Raw genomic sequence first — 18,896 nt, forward strand, 5'->3', positions numbered from 1 at the left:
TTAGATAACTTATTGAGAATACATACAGAGCAAAAGACACATGTCTGACTTTTCTAGCCTAAGACATTGACATAAATGCTGTTTTTAATAAGAATGGAGAAAACTTCTGTAATAACTTATTAACACCTCAACAAGAGCCAGGAATTGACTGTTTGACTGTTGAGTTCTGTCACTTCCTGGAAAAAAATTAGTTTATTCACAGTAAAAAAAAAAAAAAAAAAAAAAAAAAACTTAGAGAAAGGGATTTATAAACAGACTCAAAATTTTCTCTTTGAAAATAATTATGCAAAATTTTGAACTCTGAAAGAAATTTATTTACTCTGTCTTCTTCAGGTATAATTTACATTTACTTTAGCTGCTTGTAAGATACTGATAAAATAAAAAGACAAGCCACAAACTGGGGAAAAATAAATATTTGCAAAATAAATATCTGATAAAGCATGTATATCTAGATTATATAAAGAATTTTTACAACTCAACAATAAGATAACAGCCCAATAAAATTTAGGTTAAAAATTTGAATAAACACTCAACAGAGGAAAGAAAAACTGATGTCAAATCAGAACATTAAAAAATGCTCAACAACATTAATCATTAGGGTGATGCAAATTAAAATCATAATTAAGTCCTACAAATAGTATGCACCTTTTAGAATGTAAAAAAAAAAAATTTTTTTTCACAGATAAAGGCAAAGAGCAACTGGAATGTTCATAAGGCTTCTTGACCTCTGCATTCTGATGGCTGATTGATACTTGTGATAGAATAGTCTTCATTTGAAAGCAGGACCTTTTCCTTCATTACATTGCTCAAGAACTATCTTTCAGAAATAAGCAGGCAAATTCCCCCATTTTGAGCAACCTCATTTTGTATAAGACATTCTATAAAGACATTTGTTGTGGTTAGTCTTTGTTGGCCATCAAAGGCATCCTAATTACTGTCTACAGTAAGTATATTCAGCTTTAAAGAGAGACAAGGGACAGTAACAGAGTGGCAGAAAGAGAGGAAAGGAATGAGGGAGGAAGAGAGGGAATAAGGGGAAAAGGGAGGGAGTTAGAAAGAAAATAGATCTAATTCTAACCCAGAAGCTTGAATAACATGGACCTAAATGTGTCCATTGGGATTCTGAATCTGTAATCCTGAACCATCCAAATACAATAGGGACATTTAAATTTTTTGAGACTGTTTCATACTATTGTGGATTGCCTTAAATCCAGAATGCCATTTGAAATTTCTTCTTTTTTAGTTATCTTTTCTACAACATGCTCAAAAAGGCAAAACTAGGGATCTTATTGCATGGCATATCAAACCCCAGAAGTGCTAAATTAAGAGTTCTGATCAAAAGACTCATTTTCTACTTACCTAACCCATATTGAAATGAATGTTGCTGCCTGAACTGAATTTGGCAAGAGTTGTTTGGGTAGTTACATAACCCTACATTTGCTTTGCCTACATATGTCCCCACTGACACCTACTGCCAGGCTAAGCAGAATTTAGCCCAGGAATTTGCAGAGTCAGTACTAAAAAGCAGCAAGTGAGCAGCAGGTTCAGTTCCTGGTGAAGACCCAGGTCACAGGGGCTGGCAGGGGCAGCCAGGGGTCAAGGAAATCTAGAGCCAAGTGGAACAGATGCCAAATGCCATGATCAAGAACTGGAGCCAAGGAGCCATCAGGAGCGCAGGAAGCATTTACAAGGACACAAAACAGGCAAGTTTCTAGAGATCAAACTCTGCCAGATGCTCCAGGTTAACGTGCCTGAGCCAACTCCTATTCTATAACGTTGGAAAGATACTATTTCAACTATAAAAACTGGGGCTTGCTGTGGATATTTCTGTTGGTATTTTGTTGTTTATGATAATTATCTCTTTCAATGCGCACAATGAAATAGATAATTTTATATCCTCATTGCTTCCTCAACCACATAATCACTAACTCTTCAGATTCACATCATGTTTACCTTTGCAAGTCTCTTCTGGCCATGTTCATATATTGCAAGATTAAATAGTTGTTAAAATATCTGTTTAATTTTTTTTCACTTATATTTAAACATAATTCTAGGTAGAAGAAACACAATTATATTAAAGAAAGACAGTTTGGGTACTAGCATTTTCTCAGTAGGTTTCTTGGGAATTTCTTAAATTTTATAAGCCTCAGTTTCTATATCTACAAAATGTAGCTAAGTAATACTTCGGTTGCAGGAATATAGACGATTAGACCAATACATGATGTGATAGCCACAAGGGTAAAACAGTTTTTGGAACGATAGAAGAGAATTACATTAGTTTTTAGAGAAACTGGATTCTGGGTCCTGAACCTTCCAGTATGAGCTTGTGTAATTGCAGAAAATATAGGATGCATTTACATACAATTCTATTTCCAGAGACAGGAAAAAAAAAAAAGGGGGTTTCATAACAAACAAGACCATTAATCCCACCCATTTCAATGAGATGCCTAATAAATTACTTGCACTCTGTCACTGTGAACCTGCAGATGTTAGACATACTCAACACTAACTCTATAACTTACATTAAAATTGGCAAACTGCATTGGTGATGTATGAGAGCTTAGAATGCCCTGGAAAGAAATTATTGGACTAAGGAGCACATATTGAAAAATCAAATTAATTGTTAAAGGAACCCAGTTTCAAATTTCAGTTTCTTACTGACATATTGATCTAGATACATTTCTTCTTTTTTAATTGTAATCACCAACAAACGATTACATGTAAGAAAAATGAAGAGAAAGAAAAAAGACATACAGAGACAGGTGCTATCAATGGACAAGAAATTAAAGAAATTTATTGATGATATCAAGTGGATATCACTCATTACTGCACTCAAGTAGAACAAAGTTATACTAAAGATTAAGTGTAATGTATTTTTCAACGAAATAACCCAAAATTGAGTTGAAGGAGGAGGTGGCAGGGAGGTCATCTGGAGCACTACAGAGTAACTGCAAAAACTGTCCCATCTCAATACACACGTGACCGTAGCCATCTACACTATGCTTGGATCTGGGTTGATCTGATCTCTAAGAAATGTGAAAATTTTGCCGAAGCAGATTTCAATTATTGGTGTTAGGAAAGAGAGAAAAAATAAATAGTTCTCCAGCTAACTTCTAGTCACAACGCATATGCAGGATAAAATGACTCAGCATAGCAATAAAATCTCCAGAAACTTTAATTTCTACAGTAAATCTTTCCCTACATTCTTACCACTGACAACTAAAATTCAGGCCAGAAACAAACACTTCTAAAATCTCCCCATCAGAAGATGAAGTTTGGAAAGTATACACTGAGGAACAAACCAAAAAACTCTTGACAATTCTCCCATGACCAGGAAAAAAAAATGGCTTCTCAAAACATTATGTCTGGTTTTCCCAAAGTGAAAAACATCAAAACAAATAAACAAACAAACAAAAAAGTGTCATAGCTAAAAGATATGCCGGTAGCAATGCAAATTTATTTTGTAATAAAAGGAGTAACCATATTTACCTGTTGACACAGCTACAGAGACTCCTAGCTCAGTGCTGTGTGGAGGAAGTCCATACCAGCTGCATCATATGGATCCACACCGTCAATTCCAAAAATTTGTGATATTGTCAGATAATGTGACATTGGAGGATACTCAATATCCTGAAAAGAAGCTCAAACAAAGACAGTAAAACAGGATTAATACAGGAAAGTAGAATGTTAGTATTCTCAGTGGAAATTGAATACATATTGCACCCGTAAATCAAGGGCAAGCCACTATGACAAATAAATCGAAAAGAATCAAAAAATTTAAAAACATAAGTGCTGAAATTTTAAAACATTCCATCTAAGCAGCAAAATACATCATAAATGTATATATTTCTTTCTTTCTTCTTCAACTACGTGTTAGTCTCTTGTTCTAGCAAAAAAAAAAAAAAACTATCTAAACCTATCTAAACACATGTATTCTGTAATCAGTCTTCTACCAAAGAATGCTGGCTGGCAGCAACAATAAAATAAAATATAAATTAATACTTTAAATGAACATACTAAATGAAAGCAAGCTGATTTTTAAAAATACTAATAAAATAGAAATCTTCTTAAAAATGTTTCCAAGAATAAAGAAATGAGAAAAAAAAATAACCATAAGAGCAAAAAAAAAAAAAAAAAGGTTAAAATATTGTATAGGAATAAAGTATAAAGTTGCATCAGTAAATTTGTAAACACAAATATTTTATTGGAAAATAGAAATGACTAACCTCACCTAACGAAAGATTTAGAAAGCTTCAATAAAGCAATAACAAAAACACCAGACCCATAAGATTTTACAGGTAGGTTTCAGCAAAGGATAGAGTTCTGTATTTTGCCTCAAAGAACAGAAAAAAACCTTCAAATATTGTTTATAAAGCTGATATCACTCTAAAATCCAATGAACAAGATAGCACAAAACTATCACAGGTCAGCATCATGTACATGTAGGTGATTTATTAATATCCTAAAGATATTAGTTTATAAATTCCAACAGAAGTAAAAGAATACTGTACCAAGAAAAAAGTAGTGTTTGCTACAGGAATGTAAGAATATTTCCATATTGAAAAATATAGTAATATAATTCATTGTATGACACATTAATGGGGAATGCTAAACTAAGCCATTTAAAAAAATTAAGCATTTATTATAATCAGTACCAGCACTTAGCATTTGTATTATTAATTTATGTTCTACAAGCCTTTGTTATTGCAGTTTGTTAAGAAAAATAAGTTATCTGTATAAGTATTGAAATTAAAGAATAAATATTTTATGAAAACTATCAGAAAATCCAAAAAGTATCAAGTGAAAAATATTAGAATAAGAAGGCTTGGCTGAGCTGCCAGATTTTTAAAAATTATACAAAAATCTTAAGCATTTAAATAACAATTATCACTTATATCACATTAAAAATATTTTAAAATTATATATAATATCAAAGGTCAGTTGTAACATGAAATACACAGTTCCAAAATAAGAGGTTGAAAACAAAAACGAAACAAAACAAAAAGTTGAATAAATGAAATGATATGTTTTGTGCAGTGGAAAGACTCAATATTGTAAAGTATAGAACTGAGACCAATTTGTAATCACATTTTCTCTTTGTTCGCCATAATCAGTCTTTTTTACTAAGTTCCACACAAGCAAGGGCCTTATCTTTCTTTCTGCCCACATACTCCCAGGTCCTCACGCAATGCTTAAAACATACAAAGAACTGGGTAAATGAACAAATGTATTATAAAGTTGTTATAATAAAATCATATAATAGTGGCACAAAATATATATATATATTGATCAATAGACAAGATAAGAGCCCAGAAGCAGGAACAAGGTTTATAAAACTCCAGAATATTTATAAAATCTCTAGAATAGAGATTTTTATCTTAAATCTGTGAATAAAAAAGTGAACCAGATAATGTTTTACGCAGAAATTACAGTAACTATTTTTTAAAGTATTACACAACTTCTTTTTATGCTCAGACTAAATCCATACAAGTTGAAGACTTACACGTAAAAACAAAAAGATATTTTTATAACTTTAGAATGAAAAAGGCCTTCCTAATAATGATAAGACACCCAGAAACCGTAAAATAATTGATATATTTGAGAACCTAATAATTAAAATGTTCTTATAGTAAATAGTCCCATAAACCAAATTGAAAATATCATAAATAAAACTGAAAAACAGTAGAAGAAACTTTTCCAATACATTTTACAGGTAATAGGTTACTATACAAAATATCAAAAATGCCTACAGATAAATACAATAATATATTGACAGTCCTAGTTTTAAAAACAAAAAAAGAAGAACAAACAATTCACAGACTTTCCTATAAACGTGAAACAACATGCAAGAAAGAATTTACAGAATTGGCCAATAAACAAATAATAAGTGGCTAAATTTTAATAATCAAATAAATACAAATGAAAACAATGAGATATTTTGGCAAAAGTTAAAATATTTTAATACGTGGTTGAATATGGGATAGACTAGGCACTCTTAACTGTTTAAAGAGGGTCAAATGGTACAGCATATTCTGCAATACCTATTTTGCCTTCCCTTGTGATTCTATAGAAATTTATTCAATGCTACAGAAATAGAACACTCATCACAGTAGTGTTTGTAGTTATAAGAAGGAAGGAAGGACAGAAAGGAAAGAAGAAGGGAAGACAAAAGAGGAAAAAAGGAAGCTTAAGAAGCAAGCTACAGAGCAGCATATACAGAAAAATGTTCCCAGGTGTATGTGTGCACATATTTGTATAAAAATATGAAAGAATAAATACCAAGTTTTAACTATGCGTATATCTGGAGATTTAGTAAGGGAAGCAAAAAGATTTCATTAAACTTTTTTCTGTGTTTTTATTTTTTTTGGCAACAAAGTAATCCACTATAAAATGTTGAATATACTACCTCTTGGAGTCGCAGAAATTGGTAAATGATAATTATTAAGTTCAAGAACATAAGCTATATCTGTAATCTGTGAGCAAGGCATAGGAAGCAAAATTCTAGCTTAGTACATGAAAACAGAATGACAAAACTTAAGTTTTTCAAGAGAAAATAAATTATCTTTTTTACATACAACTTTGAGCAGAGGTTAAAAAAACAATCTTTTCTTCTAAAACTGGTGTTTTTCTCTGGGCAGAACCTGAAAGAATAACTTGTCCTCTCAAGGTAAAAACAAAACCAAACAAAACCTTAAACTCTCACCATAGAAAACTGGCAGAGGGGGCGGGGCATATGAAAGAGTTGAATTTGGGCACATATATTTGCCTTTCATGTACACGCATTTGATACTTGAACGATGCAGAGGTTGAGGTGCCCACTTACCCTCACTCTCCCCCACCATGCCCACGGTCAAAATTCACATAGGACTTTTGGCTCTCTAGAAATTTAACTACAGTTATCCCTCAGTATCCATATGTGAAAGCCTCTTAAGTAAATGGAAATACTAATTTTCCCAAGCATGTACTCTTTCATGGTAATTTTAGAATAAGGGCACTGCTATCAATTTAATTCTATTTTTAAATATTTTACTTGGAAAATTGCATTCGTGTAAACAGACATAAAATCTACAAATACTTTGTATGATATATATTTTTAAAAAAAGAACAAGAAAGCCAAAATCAACATCCATTTTTGATTATCTACAGCAGACATGATATTGCTGAGCATTAAATAATTTTGCATTTCAAATCTCCAAATTCATTTAATAATGATAAATAGATGTCCAAAGGATTTGGAAATCCTACATAAGCGAACCTTTGGAATCTTATGTTCCATAACCATGCTTACTGAAATTTTCTTTGCACTGAGAATTTTCACTCACTTCTCAGTGAACTTCTATTTGTCATGATTCTCTAATGAGCCACCTCATTCTTAACAGTGTAGCAAGAGAGGGAAAAGTAAATTTATTACATACAATGAGTTGAAATGTTATTAATCTCTTTATATGGCTAACAGTACCAAGGTAAATAAACTCTGTTAATACTAGCTAGACATATTTACGAAATATCCCCATCCCCTTTCCATTTCTGGAATAGTATCACATATAGATTTTATGCTCTAAGGAGACAAAGGGTTAATATATTGAGCACTGACATGGGTTCAAAACACATCATATGATATTTTGATATAGCTTATCTATAAACCAAGAAAACGAGTTTGTGTGCTTTATGATATCCTCATGGAAAATATAGAGAAAAATGCTATGAATGGCATGTTTGAACAGACATGTAATTGAATGAATGACCCTCTCCAAAGGTAATGATCGATTTAATGTAAAGAGATATTTCTCGTGGCTTCTCCTCACTCATGACTGTGCATTTTGATCAATAGCTTTGATTTGAAGATTGCTATCATGCTTATGGAATTCCAAGGTGGCAGAAAGTATAAGGAATATGATGTGTTATAGGATAAATAATACAACGTGTGGTAAGATGGCCTGAGTTTTTCAAATAGAATAAACTCAGAACATATGTAAATACCTATGCCTAGATTTTTAATTGCCTATATAAGACAGGGAAAGAGGAATTTTATTACAAATAGTGGATGTGAAAAAGTCTTAGATTCAAATCCCAAAGGGCTTGAAGGGCATAGCCAAAGTACCTTTGAATTTTATTTAACTGAATTCGAACTCTTCATTTGGTTTTCTTGAAGTTTATTAGGAATCAACAGAGTGATATAGTTGCCCAAAATGTTAATGTCATCCTGAAATTCATTATCAAGTGTTGTACTCAGAATACAGGAACTCAGAGCAAATGCAGCTCTAGTCGCCGTTACTCAGATGGTTCTGGGAGATGTTCGCTTTACATGGGGGTCTCACTTATGAACACCAAGAAACTAGAATGCACCTAGAAGGTAAAAGCCTGCAAAGTATTACCTACATATTGAAAAGACTGATGAACTGAGAATATTTATCCTGAAACAAACAAACAAACAAACAAACACTTGCTGTGTTAATTTGAATTTCTCAGCAAACAGATGTCAAGATGGGATTGGACATACAAGATTTATCGGAAAATATCTGTGAAAGATAAAGGGAGAAGGAGCCAAGGTAGGTAGAAAGAGTCTTAAGACTGTGACTCAGCACAGACTCTGTGAAAGAAAAGAAAGGAAGAATCTTACAGGAAGGGCCTCAGACCACAGTGCAGTTCTGAAAAAAAATCTTGACCAGACCAATAGAAAGTCACCAAGCCAAACTGGGATCTTAGAAGAATTTCCTTTAGGGAAGGAATAGCTTTGTTCAAGTATGGCAGTGTGTTTAGTCATTGGGTGAGAGCAGCCTGGAGAAAGAATACTCTATCATTAGTATCCCAGTGGATCCAAGGTGTAGCCTTTGGAATCTGTCAACCAGGTGACTGGGTCTTCGGAAGGCACACCACCATGACCACTACACGTGGGGATGCAAATAGCTATTTTTAGTCTTACTAAAAAGCTGTAATATGAACAGAAGTCTAGATTTCTTCTATATGACTTTGAGATACACAAGTAGAAAAAAGAGATGGATATTATACTCAGACTTTATCAGAATATCAAGAGTTTATAATAATTAGAGCTCAAAAATGGAAAGAACAATTTCATAAGATAATGAGGCAGAAGTTAGACCAAAAGGCCTGTGAAGCCCCTTAGTCTTGAAATCTGAAAATCACTCTAGAATAAAGGCAGTAAAAACAGGAGAAATTCAAACAATTAAGGAATGTGGTTCATTCAAATGATTATACAAAGACTGGGTTCGGAAGCTTTTATTTTTTCTTTTGTAATAATGATACATTTTGCATTTCTATAGAAAACAGCAAAGAATATACTAAAAATCCATTGCCTATTCTTAGTGTGAACAAATTATTCTCTACGTTGAATTAGAATTACAGAGCTGTAAACTGAACTAAAATTATAACTATTCTGAAGCCTCGTATTCTGAAAAACATCAATAATGCCTGTCTCCCTTTCAATTATTTTTTTAAAAATCAATCTTATTTATTGTCCTTATTAATACAACATGTGTCCTGGCGAAAGAGTATTTCTAGATGTCAGTCACATGATAGTTTCTGATTCATTTGAGAGATAAAAAAATTTTTAAAGCTTTTACACTCTCTATTTTTTCAGGCCCATGAAAGAGTTAAGTAAGTTACAGTAGAGTCTTGAATTTGGGAACTGAAAATCTGGCAACCAGCCCAGAGTCCGTTTCCAAAAAGAAGCAGCTATCCTGGGCCTGTACAAAGGAGGTGGTTGCCCTAGCAACAGTATCTGATAAAAGAAAATATGGCTGACAGGTACACATACAGATTGCTCCAGAAAGAGCAAAGCCGCAAGGCGGCTGCTGCACTCAGCGTTGAGGAGTTATGCAGCAAATCTTGAGTTTTAAAGCTGAATCCTCTCATTTCTGATTGCAGAAATGTTCCATGTGATATTTATTTAGGTCATGACCAATGTATTTTATAATCTGCCATTGTGTGGTCATTGCCGAGGATGAATATGCCTTCCATCCTAAACACAACCAACACAATAGAGTTATATCGGCTAACTCAAAAGGCTACTTTCAAGAAAGATTTGCTCAGGTGTGGGGAGGTAGATGGGGTAAAGGGGGTCAAATATGTGGTGACAGAAAGAAATCTAACTATGCAAGGTCAACACGCAGTGTAAATATATGTATGCCTTACTGTTAAAAAAATAAAAAATAAATAAAATAAAAATAAAGATTTGTTCAAAATAAACATTGATTTTTTTGTCCACAATCTTGAATTCAAATTTTTAATTGTATCCCCATTTCTTTTTTATTCTCGTACAGAGCTGTGACTTTCATTGAAGTATTCAAATTGCCCAGAACCTTCATTATTTTATTTTATGTTATTATTTGTAATTTATGCTGTCATCCCTTTTATAAAAGATTGACCATTTCTCAATGTCCCATGTGTCCTGATGGCCATTTTTAAAACTGAATATTGCCTGATAAAATATTTTGTGAAAATAACCTTAGAGATTTTTATAAGAGGCTTTAAAACGTGTGTGGTCACTCATATTGTTTCCTTGATTATAAAGGATGGGTGCATTTTTTCTGAAAAGCTTGCAAAGATTGTATCAGTTTCCCTAAAACTACACTTTAGATTGATCTATTTATAGCTTTTACCATAATTTATTAGTGTGGTGTTGAGAAATTCAATCATACAGCGATCAGAATCTGAGCAAGAAAAGTATGAGTCGCTGCTTAGTGAACCATTTTATAATGCATGCTTTACACCCCACTCCCACCTCTAAACAGCCAATTCCGCTTTCCAAAAAAATCTTCTAAGACATCCAGTCCTAATCCTCGTGTCTATTAGCATAGAAAATGTCCTTAGTAGAGCCCTAAGCCTCCCTGAGATCCTGGAAACTGAGACACTTGATGTAAATGGGCCATCACTTCCTGTGTTCTGTTTGAGCCTACCCATTCGATTTTGATTAGAGCTTCTTTATCAAGAAACTTTTCTTTACAAGTTTTCTCTGCACAAACACTCCTGATTTTCCTCAGCAAATTATATACTACCAACTTTAAAATTCTAGGTCAACAGTTCATTGTGTACAGTGAACGAAAGATTCCAATAGATACTACTCCGAGAAATTTTAATGCCTTTTGATCTGTCAGTTCCATGGACTGGAACACAGAATCTGTGGAACAAATCTTGAAACATGCAGAATGAGTGTATTGGATGCTTCTTTTAAAAATGTGAAATAGCAAAAATTGACATAGCTAGTTTTTCCTGACATAGGGGAAGGCTAAGGTAATTTCAGGGTTGTCCAAAATTAACCTGAAGGGCCCTCCAATACACTGTTTCTAAAATTTGAATGAAACTTCTTTAAAGGAAAAATATATTAACCCATAAACCCACTGTTGATTTGCATTGTTTTGACTATACTTGTAAACATGTATAAATATAAAACTAGACATAAACATCTTATGCTCAGAAGGTTTAGTCAACTGTAGAAACATACGAATTAAATATGAACCAAATTATAAAGCAGATAAAATTAAAATTAATCTTATTAATTTAATGTAGGCAATCATCTTGATATACTAAAACATAATCTGTTTGAAATTTGAATATTGTACTGACTGCCACGACATGGTTTTGAAAGCATTTAGTCTGCTGTGCTACCTCAATGCATCTACCCCTTTTCTCTACTCAAACGCCTGTGAAATCTTTATTTGTATAGTTTTTCATGATATCACTTGACCTTCACTTCTAAGAAAGCATGATGTACTTCCTTAATGACATTCTCTTCTTTTCTTACTAGCTGATGACCATCAAAGATGTGCCATTGGTGCCAACATGATCTAAACATCAAAAAAAAAAAAAAAAACATAAAGAGCAGTTGAAGTCCAGCTATCCATGTGATTCAACAAACGATCATATGATCCAGCATTAATTTTTTTCTCTATGATCATAAAAGTAAAAATAAAATCAAGACATCATTGTAGAAAACTTATAAAACTCTAATTGGAGAAACAGAACCTTGGAGAATAACTTTGTCCAAAACAAATTATATTCTTCTTGGTTTTCAAGGAAAATTTTCTCTCAATCCGATGTCTTCATGCATTTGCACTGTTAATCAAACAACCAAGCAGCATTCCCCATCCTTTCCTCCTTTTAGGCCTCTTCACAGGGTCTGAGAAAAACCGAATCTTCCTTTTCAGACTCCCTTACAGATAAGGGGGACAATATGATTTTATTTTGGCCAGTGAAACAGAAGTGGAGAATTGCTTTGAATTTGCTGGGAAAGTGTTTTTCTTTCCTGATAAAAACTACAGGTACAGAATGATAAACTGTGTGTACTCTCTCTTCCCTTTTGTTTCTGCCTTGAACATAGACTTATTTATTTATTAGTTTATTTTGATTCCTGGAGATATGTCAGACATCTGATAACCATGAGAAGCCAAGACATTAAGTATATCTGAAAAGAAAGTTAGGAAGAGCGTGTGCCTTGGTGATCTCTAGGTTTTTTCTAGATTTCTTGTTAGGTGAACAATATCTGTTCATAAGGATTAAACCTCTCTGAATCGTGAGCTCTGTTTCCCATAAGCCAGAAACATTTCTGATATGGAGATTTTATATCACCTTTCAAATCACCATTTTTTTTTATTAGATAAAAAATAATCATGGGACATGATGTGGGAAACTTAAATAGTGAAGTATATCCCATTTATCCCATGTGCAGTTCACATAGCGTTCAATATTTTATGTTCCAAAATTTCATGTTATATTGGCTGACTTTTTTTCCAAAATTAAATACCTGTACCTGTGTATAATGTTGATACTAACATGCAATAGGAAAAATGACTTTTTTTTTTTTTTTTGCAGAAGTTATCAAAATGATTTATAATGCTTGGTCCTGTCCCTGAGTACATTTCCGCCCCTAAACCATGCTAACTTTTATCATCTTGACACTGAACTCAACACAATTACCTTCTTTCATGTCTTACGTGTGGCATTGCCTCTCTCACCTGGGTTTTGCGTGTGCTGTTCCTCTGCCTGGAGTGCTCCTTCCAACCCACTCCTACTCTTCGTTCAGCTCCAATTAACCCTTCAAATCTAAACTAAGGCTTCACTTCCTCAAGAAAGCTTCCCAGACCACCACCCCCAACGAAAATCAAGCTCTTTGCTATGACTCACGGAAAGCCATGTTCCTTTCTTTCCAAGCACATTTATCAACCTGAAATGATAGATTTATTACTGTGTTTGAGTGTCAGGTCTTTAAAGAAACTTTAAACTCCATCTACCTAATGCTCATTAATGTGTCCCTGTACCTAAGATAGTGTTAAGTATCTAGTAGGTACATAATAAATATTTGTTAAATAAATAAATAAATAAATAAATAAATAAATAAATAAATAAATAAATAAGAGAAATAATTTAATGATATTTCATTAACTAGTTTTATTCATATGAGGATATCTGACCTCTATTGGTCACAAGAAATTATTATTTTAGTATGTGTATATGTGTTAGGACTACTGGGCTTCAGATTAACTCTATGGACACAAGCATTCATGTTCATTTGACAATCTAGTGTCAATGCTTTGGGAATTTAGCAAGGAATGTAAGTTAAATTATGATTCCATATATTAATGTATAAAAAATTAGGTTCTCTGTGAAGAATGTTAGGTTGTCTATTACTTACAAATTAAGTGTCTCTTTTTCTCAGTCTTTTCCTAGAGTTAATCATCTTTACCCTTTTAAAGGTCTTTTGCATCATAAAATAATAATTAAAGATCCTATTTGAGATCATTTAAATGCCTTGAGAAGTATTATTTCCACTGAATGTCTGAATCCCACGGCAAGAATGAAGCTTTTTAAAATTTGCAGTTACGAAGGCAAAGAATTCTTACTATCATAAGTTCTTTTGTAAATTTCTTAAATGTGACTTTTTCTTCCAATATTACAGTTTGCAGGTCTTAAATGAAAGTCAAATATATCATCGCCTAACTTTTTCCATTTACAACTAACTCTGAGACCCTTCACCTAATTCTTGAAATGAAGAGAAAATTGTGATTACCTGTTCAAGTCTCTTCTTTAAGCAGAAATAAGAAAGGATAGGAGGTTAAACAAAAGCTGAAGAACAAAAAAGTTAAAATATAAAGCTGGAAAGAAAAAGCTTTCAAACTATATTTTTAAGTGGTTTTTATATTCTGTTCAATATTAAACTATACATTTTGAGAGATAATCAAAATGTGTGTGAAGAAAATATTAGGTATGATAATTAATACAGAGAAACAGAACACAGTCATTTGATCGATTGATTGGTTTCTTTGCTTATTAATTTGCCTCTCACTAGAATTGACATTGGTTTAGTTTAGAGGTGTTAAATAAGACATTTAGAAACATTTAGAAACCACACCAAAAACTAATAAATCACCTTATCATTTCATAATTTTAAACTTTATTCTATTCAACCTGATTTTGAAGATCATCGAATTAGTATTTTTGTCATAAAAAATAATCCATCATTTTCATATTGGCCAGATATCCCCATATTAATAACATTAGTAAATGTCAACATAGTACTAAATAGTGAAATTGTATAAAAACTAACTCTTACCACCAAGGAAATAGAATTGGTTCATCAAAATAAATAAATAACTGTTAACTCATATTAGGTCAACAATACATACTAACTTGCTAGAAAGTTGACTTGTTAAGACATGTTATCCCATCAGATGATGTTATGACGGTTGAGGGAAAAGAAGGACTTACCTCTGTGAACATGGGTGTCATGAGCTTTATTATGAAATAAAAAAGTTGTAGGTTTTGAGAGAACTGAGTTCGCTATGAAGAGCATGGGGATTATGAGCTGTATGATGGGTAAGAGGGAACTCATTAAATCCAATTCAACTGCAGACTATTTCATCGACATACTACTGATATTAAAGGATTTTTACCGCTATTAAAGGGCATCTATGGTAGCATAGAAACATATAGCACATTTAAGAAATTAAGAGAAAGCCCCTTGTGTCAGGAAGGAGAGGAAGAGGAAGGAAAAGGCATTAGGCGAGCAGTGTGAGAACACCAGACTCCAGATATGTCAGGGCTTTGCAGACCCTGATGTCTACTCTTTGATGCTAAGAGTAATGAGATGCCATGGAAAGGATTTCGAAAGAGGTGGGGGAGGGGATAAACACAATTAAATTGTATTCATAAAAGATCATCTGTACCATTACCATAATACCCAAGGATTGCACTCAGGCAGTTAACCCCGGAGAGATAGAAATTTAGGTTCACACAACAACCTGTACATGAACATTTATAGTATATTTATTTATAATAGCAAAAAACTGAAAACAAAACAGACGGCCCTCAACAAGCAAATGGTTAAGCACACCGTGGTCGGTTCCTACCATGGAATACATGGAACATTATTCAGCAATAAAAAGAAATATGAACTATTTATATATGTAATAACTTGGATAAATCCCAAGGATGTTATGGCAAGTGAAAAAGCCAGTCTCAAGTGGTTAAATATTATACGATTCAATTTACTTAACTTTATTGAAATGACGAAATCCTAGGCCGTGAGAATAGGTTGGTGGTGGCTGCGGTGCGGGGGAGGGGAAGGAGCAGGTAGTGGGGAGGCCAGGGGCTGTCAGAGAGCAAGCAGAGGGGCCCCTGTGGCCATGGGACTGTTCCGTGTCTTGAATGTAATAGTGGGAACAGGAACATGCAGGATAGATGAAACCGCATAGAATTACACACACACACACACACACACACACACACACACACACACGCACCCCAGTACAAGTAAAACTGGGTTGTATCAATGTCAGTGTCTTGCTTTTGATATCACACTACGGTTTTACAAGTTTTGCGAATTACCATTGTTGGAAACTGAATAAAGGGTATATGGAATCTCTCTGTATTAACTTTTACAACTTCATGTGAGTCTACAATTAAGTCAAAAAAAAATAACTTATAAAGACCTTCCGGTCAGAGCGGTTGCAGTGGGAAAGAACACATGTCCGGAGAAGAGACGGGGGCTTTGCTCGTCGTTCGGTGTTCGCCACGTTTTATGCTGGTGGAAAAGATTCCCCTTGAATGGTAGAATTTAGTGTGTACAAATCACAACCTTGCGACCTTGTATTTTATATTTTTGTGTACCTGTTTTAGTGCTCTGATGAGTAATAGTAAAATTGTAAGAGCAGAGATTGTCTGATAAATGTATATAACTCCTATGACAGCCAGCACCAGGCCTTAGATATGAGTTCTGTATTTTTTAATGAATTACTGTGTGCGTATGCATATGCCGAGTCCATGGACCTTCATTACAATTTGATTGGACTATAATTAGCTTCTACAAATAAAATTACAGAAAACATGAAGGCTACTGTTCTTTCTATTAGCTCTGAATAGCATTCATGGTTCTCTTAAGTGTTTATTTAGGTTGTGGTTTATTGAACCTAAAGTTAAAAGAGTGTCTTAAAGAGAATCTGTCATCTATCTCCCTTGTTTTACATGGGAGAGATGCCATGCAACCTTCCTGAAGACCCACAGGCCAAAGGCGGCCAAGAAACAGATAGTGACTGGAGAACACAAGAGTTGATTTACTTTGAAGAGTGTCAGGTTAGGAGAAAAGCATCTCAGTAAGGGATTAAAGTTGTTTCTAGGTGACTGAAAGTAGATCCCTCAGTGAGCATCTTCTGGAATGAGGCAGTATGTATTTATCAGCAGATCGGTGATGTGTTCCACAGGGTCTAGGGATCCCGTAGAAGCCCCGATAAAACCAGAGAAGCCAAAGAAATTATCGCATTCCTCACATACTTGAGTGATGGTCATTCCGCTTTGTGAAAACCCATTTTGAGAGAAAATATACGGCAACAGTAAATTTTCTTCTTTATAGGAAACATAATTTTCTTATTTTAACATAAAGGATGTTTGAGAGATGTAACATCATGAACCCTGTGAGCCACTAGGAATTATTAAGGAACTATCAGGCTATAGCAGGGAACCATAGATCAGTGTTTTTCAGCCAGGCTGCATATTAAAATCACTTAAGGGTTTTAAAAATATGAAGTTCCAAATACAAAACTGAACCAGAATATTTGGGGTGGGATCTTGGCCTATATTATTATTATTATTATAGTGCCTCAGAGGGGTTGAATGTGCAGACAGGTATGAGAAGCATTGACACAAAGTGAAGGCAGTTAGACGTTCAAAAACGCTGCATTCTGTCTAGAAAAACATTTTCCTCCATTTACCTTACATTCTCTCATCTTTACTAAATAATAAGCTTCTTGTAGATCAAATTTCATGAGTTGTTACCTTCAGCCCTTGCCTAGAATTCCAGAAGTTTAAGATAAAAGAGGCTATATATCAATCCACAATTGTTATTTGACTCAAGACAAGGAAATTATTACAAATATAAATATTTCAACAGAGGCTGTATTATTAGATGGGTGAAGAGAAAAATGAACTCAGCCCTTGACTTTTTTTCCTGCTTATCATCTTGAACCCCAACGTGAATACATCCTTTTACATAAACCTGGTTCAAAGAAGAGCTCGAGCTCTTCTCTACTCTCTTCTTTTGAAAATAGTTCTAATTTCAGATTATTTAAGGGGGTACTGGTTGTGCTTTCCAGGTTACAGAAACAGAGCTTTTTCATAACATCCTCAGACAATATTCCAAAGAGCATTTCATTAAATAATGCCCTGACCAGCATTGTCTCCAAATGGGAGAAAAGGCCAAAATTTTGAAACGAAGAATGAATCAGCAGCATGGCATGGTGAAATTATGACCAAAGAACTGGAACCCTCCCAAGATAAAAAGCAAAATGATACCTTTGAATCACGAGATGCCAGGTGCATTCTGAGTAGCACCAAATTCCTAGAATATGAAATAGATTTGTGCCTTGAAGAATCACTGCCAGGGTTAGCCATTTATTCCTTCTGTTATTTAGAAAAGCTTTGAGGAGTGAGAGAATAGAGGTAGCCTGAATAAATTTGGTGGCAATAAAATAGGGAAAAGCTCAGTTTTTTTTCTTTCTTTTTTAAAAACTATCTTTGATATGTCTGCATTCTTCCTTGGAAGCATGACCTATAGGTAAAAGAATTCATTCAGTATCTCTTATTCTGGAATAAGTCCTTTGGGAGTGTGGGGAATCCAAAGATCATTTACAAAGATTTTGTGACCTTAAATAGCTCACATTCTAGTCAAGAAATGAGAGAGTAATGATCATTAAGGGACCTGTCAGATTAAATCTTCAATATAGAAGTGAGATGAGAAGTTTCCAGGTATCATTCTCAGTGGAATGAGGAAGCAGGGACCATGAAATATGACAGTCCTGGAATTGCACCAAACTTTTCTTGTGATGTCATTTGTCCCTGAGCAATTCCAGTCAATGCTACACAGTTTGATTTTAGGGCAGAGAAGCTTCCTTACCAGAAATCAAAGATGGAACAAAAACTTTACCTATATTGTGAGTTCTCCAGACAAAATTCTGGTCAGTGTGATTCAAATGAAAAAAGGCTCATGTGTGATTTAATCTTTGGAGACTGAAAGTTAGGCCACAGAACTGGTTCATGCTTTGCCAAGAAATCTGCCTTGAATCGATTTGCACTTTTATCATCATCATTTGGGAAGAGTCTTCAGCCCTGGCTGTCCAATTTGGGGAGTCTATTTTCTATTCAGTTCTGGCAAAACATGAATGACTTACATATTGAAGATAAAGGCCAACACAAAGGTAAATATTCTTGGTCTATTGGAAAGAGCAGGAGTAGATTTTCTTGAAAAAGTAGACTTAGGGCAAGGATGAAGGAGGAAATAAAATTTTATAAAACTTCATATCCTCTAGGAGTTGCTGGCAAAGTATTCCAGTAGAGGAGATCATTGAAGAAGAGAGTCCATTCGGCAACTGCAAATGAGCGACTTCCACTGA

At 34.0% G+C, this 18,896-nt stretch overlaps 1 long non-coding RNA gene across 1 annotated transcript in view; it reads right to left on the bottom strand.

Moving 5' to 3' along the window:
* Positions 1-481: 481 nt before the first annotated feature.
* Positions 482-18,896, bottom strand: part of LOC107501015 — a 30,288-nt gene continuing 11,873 nt past the window's right edge. The window contains exon 3 of the long non-coding RNA XR_001594659.2: positions 482-3,630. This is a non-coding gene — a long non-coding RNA (uncharacterized LOC107501015). The remainder of the gene's footprint in view (positions 3,631-18,896) is intronic.

The sequence above is a fragment of the Rousettus aegyptiacus genome, unplaced genomic scaffold (assembly GCF_014176215.1).
Source record: "Rousettus aegyptiacus isolate mRouAeg1 unplaced genomic scaffold, mRouAeg1.p scaffold_m13_p_8, whole genome shotgun sequence".
In the NCBI taxonomy this organism is placed as follows: Eukaryota; Metazoa; Chordata; class Mammalia; order Chiroptera; family Pteropodidae; genus Rousettus; species Rousettus aegyptiacus.